A 3,965-nucleotide genomic window follows, 5' to 3' on the forward strand; every position below is an offset into this window, starting at 1 on the left:
ACGAAAGAGAAGAAAGGAATAAAGAAGAGAAGGGATAATTATAATTAAAAAAGTTTCGTATCGGCGTCCCAGAGAAAATATAAACGGAATACCAACCACGAAAACCAATCTCCCGTCGCGTTCATGGAACGTGGACCCTCTCCTCCATCCACTGGAGAGCTAATCAAACTTTCCAACAACGCCGCTGCACGCCAGATCCTCTTCAAACTCTATTATTATGTTTAGAGGAAGATTTAGGGGCTACCGGGAAGGGGATAAGAAAAAGAGAGAGAGAAGGAGAAGGGTTCTCGCGTGGAAAAGAGAAAGGTAAACAGAAGCGGCGGCCATTCAGGTGGAAAGGAGAGTCACGTGAGCGGGTACAATATCTCCGAAGAATCTTAATTCGATCATTCATCAAGAGATATCGAAGAGAATTTATAAACCGCGTACGAATTCCGCGTCGAATGTTTGCAAGAGATCGAAGGTAATCGAAGAAATCGCTCGAGGCTTGTTCGAAGATTGAGGGATAGGATGTCAGAGATATCGCGGTAGTTTCAGAGTTTTAAGAAAAATAATAATCTCGAAGAAGTGGAGGAGAAGATAATGGATGAAACGATTGAAAATTTTCGATGGAAAGGGGGAATGGAAAATGGAATTTTAAGGATGTTGTTTCAGAGTTTTAACCCCGAAGAATCGACTTCTTGAAGAGAATTGGAAAATTTTCGATCATTCCGATTAGAAATCAACGTGATATTAGTGGAAGGTTTTTAAAATTGGCGGAGAATTCGCTTAACGGATGAGGCGATGAGGAGGAATCGAGACGATAGATGAAAGTCGTTGCGGTCGGGGATATGATATTGTGAATGGGTATCGAGATGGGTTTAGAGTTAAATGAAAACCCTCTTATTGGCCAAGATACGATATTATAAAACGGAAACGATGGATGAAAGTATAGTAATTAGGAATTTCTCGTTATATAATTACGATATCGTAAATCGAATTCCGAAAAAAATATATTAATGTTCTTATCGAGGGATATAAAATTAAAAAAAGAAGAAAGAAAAAAATTAATAACACCGCGATGATTAGAAGTTAGCTCTTGCTTTATCCAAGAGTTTTCAGAGTTTTTATCGAAGAATTCACTTGCATCGGAGAAAACTTTACGATTACGATCTTATTAAATGATCGTTGTTTTTCGATTAATTTGAAGCCCCTTTATCCACGAGATTGAATTCCTCTAGAGAGGAGAAATGGAGAAGAGGGGAAGAAAGATCCAAAAATTCTTTCCTATCTACACTCATTAATTATCATTTCCATCTGATATCAACGTCTTATTGAAATATATAAACTTATGCCCGAAAAAAATAGCGAATGCGCCTACTTTCCTTCCCGTATTAATCATACATCATCGATGGTTCATCGTGATAATTTAACGATAATAAACGATACGGCAAATCAAAGCAAACACCTCGTTACATTACACCTGCGAGATGAAAGCAAACGTTTGAAGAAAAAGTTATTTTTCAAGCTACGCGTCAGGTCAGAGGTGACCACGTTTCTTCTACTATTTCCCGATGGAAGGGGAAAAGCGCCTTCGACAGATCGTTCTCCTTGGAAATATGTTAATGAACCTCTTTCACGATCCATTATTCCACGGAAATCGCTTCCGTCGACGAACGGAAGCCGGCGGATTTAAACCGATATTTTGAAATACACAATTCCAAATTCTCGTTCTCGAAAGAGAAAAGAAAGAATTGACAAAAATTTTCTTTAAAATAAATACATTCGAGAGAATTTATATATCTTGTAATCATTCTGTTACACAATTATTTAATATATCTTTGAAAAAAAAATCAGGGCCCTCGAAATGAATACGCACGCGTCACTTTCGTTTACGAAAGTTGGCGGCTGGACGAGGAGGGAAACGAGAGGCTAACTAATTAACTAACTAACTTCGAGCAGTTTTTCCTCTCGCCACGACGCTAAGTTGAAATGTTACATGGGATCGATGCTGTCGTCCGACGGTTCGACAACTGAAGAAATTTCACCTGGGTTGATGCGCGACGACCCAGATTTCCGCGGTGATTAATTAACCAACGAACGTGCCCTCCAATCGAGAACGTATTTTGGATACTTGGAACAAAGCGTGGCTCGTTTATAATATACGGTCTCGTTTTGTAGAAACGATTTGATGAACGTGAGATTTAAGAAACGCGTGGGGAATACGTGAGAATACGCGAGTTATGAAACGAGAGAAGAAAAGAAATCATTATACGTTACTGTGTTAATTAATTCCTTGTGTAAATAATATACTTGAATATTTAAGGTGAAACTTAAAATTTTATAAGTTTTCAGGAGAATTTTCCAAACTTAAAATCTGGAAACATTAACGTTCGACGTTTTGTGTAATTATCGTGATCACGACGAATCATAATCGAAAATATTACTGTCGAATAATATATTTGAATATTTAAAGTGAAACTTAAAATTTTATATTTATATTTTATATTTTATAAATTTTCAGAGATTATCGAAAGAATTTCCCAAACTTAAAATCTGGAAACATTGACGTTCGACGTTTTGTGTAATTATCGCGATCACGACGAATCATAGTCGAAAATATGACTGTCGAATAATATATTTGAATATTTAAAGTGAAACTTAAAATTTTATAAGTTTTCAAAAGAATTTTCCAAACTTAAAATCTGGAAATATTGACGTTCGACGTTTTGTATAATTATCGCGATCACGACGAATCATAATCGAAAGTATGACTGTCGAAATGGAGGTTTCGAAACGTATTAGATCTAAAAAAACGTCTACGTTTCCACGTTTCTATGTTGTTCCGCGCATAGGATATTGATGCAATCAGATTTATCCGAGGAAATCCTTTTCTGGAACGTTAATTTTAAATAATTCAGAGAACAATCGACGATTAGAAATTTCAAAAACAACTATGCTCGAGAAACAACTAACGTTAAGAATAAACGTATTAATATAATACGCCTTCCAGTTTCTAACCAATCCATTCCATGTACAATACATAATGAAACCGAAAAGAAATTAATTCTTTACCTGGAAGAGAATCATTGAAGAGGTTACGAAATTTCGTCCACTATCGAAATTCGAAATAGAATCAAATTAAATCTCTACACACACACAATCTTTACACGAGACGCGTAAAAATTCAAAACGCGTGTTAAAAGAAACTTTCGTGCGGGGAAGGGGGGAAAGAAAAAAAAGAGGAGGCAAAGAAGAGCAGCGATACGTCTTCGTTCCCTACGTGGCTGGCGATCATTTTCCAACGCGCGTGTGCAATCACGAAACGAGGCGATCATCCGGGCTTCGCGGGCAAGAACGAACGAGAATTCGCTCTGCTTTATGGAGAGGAGGCTCGAGTCGACCAGCTCTCCGTCTCCTTCCTATCTGCGCCCACGTGAACGCGCTCCTTCTCCCGAGAAAATTATGGCGCATCCCTTGTACGGCGGTAAACAAAAGATCACGGCCACCGGCAAAAAGGGGCACTCCACTGCGCCTAAACGTGCGCGTGGAATTCCACCACGTGAAAGGGGGGAGGGGAGGCGCTTAAACGGAAACCTTGTCCGCGATAAACTAATTTACGCCCCTCGGATTCCGCGCCCAATTACGGGAAGGGAGATGAACGAAACGTGCGCGTCTTCCTCGCGTTTTCCGTTCGGAAATGTTGCGCATCCAAGATAGAAATATCTCTTTTTTTTTTTAGGAAAAAAATAGAAGTGCATTGCACGCAAAATATAACACGGAGATACGTTGATTCTTATAGAGGGGGGAAAAAAATTTAATGCGGTGAAAGAAAACAATGATAAAGGCTGGATTTTCTAGCAGGACACAATGCTCGTGTATCCATTCAAGTGTACAATCTATCGCGTGTCTTGTGAAACGACATGAAATATATATATATATATATATATATATATCTTTAAGAATGGTATCCCGACCAAAACTCC

At 38.3% G+C, this 3,965-nt stretch overlaps 1 protein-coding gene across 7 annotated transcripts in view; it reads right to left on the reverse strand.

Annotated features, from left to right (window-relative positions):
• Window positions 1–3,965, reverse strand: part of LOC102677037 (protein outspread) — a 194,650-nt gene that overhangs the window by 138,776 nt on the left and 51,909 nt on the right. The window lies entirely within an intron of this gene.

The sequence above is a fragment of the Apis dorsata genome, unplaced genomic scaffold, assembly GCF_000469605.1.
Source record: "Apis dorsata unplaced genomic scaffold, Apis dorsata 1.3 scaffold_59, whole genome shotgun sequence".
Classification (NCBI taxonomy): domain Eukaryota; kingdom Metazoa; phylum Arthropoda; class Insecta; order Hymenoptera; family Apidae; genus Apis; species Apis dorsata.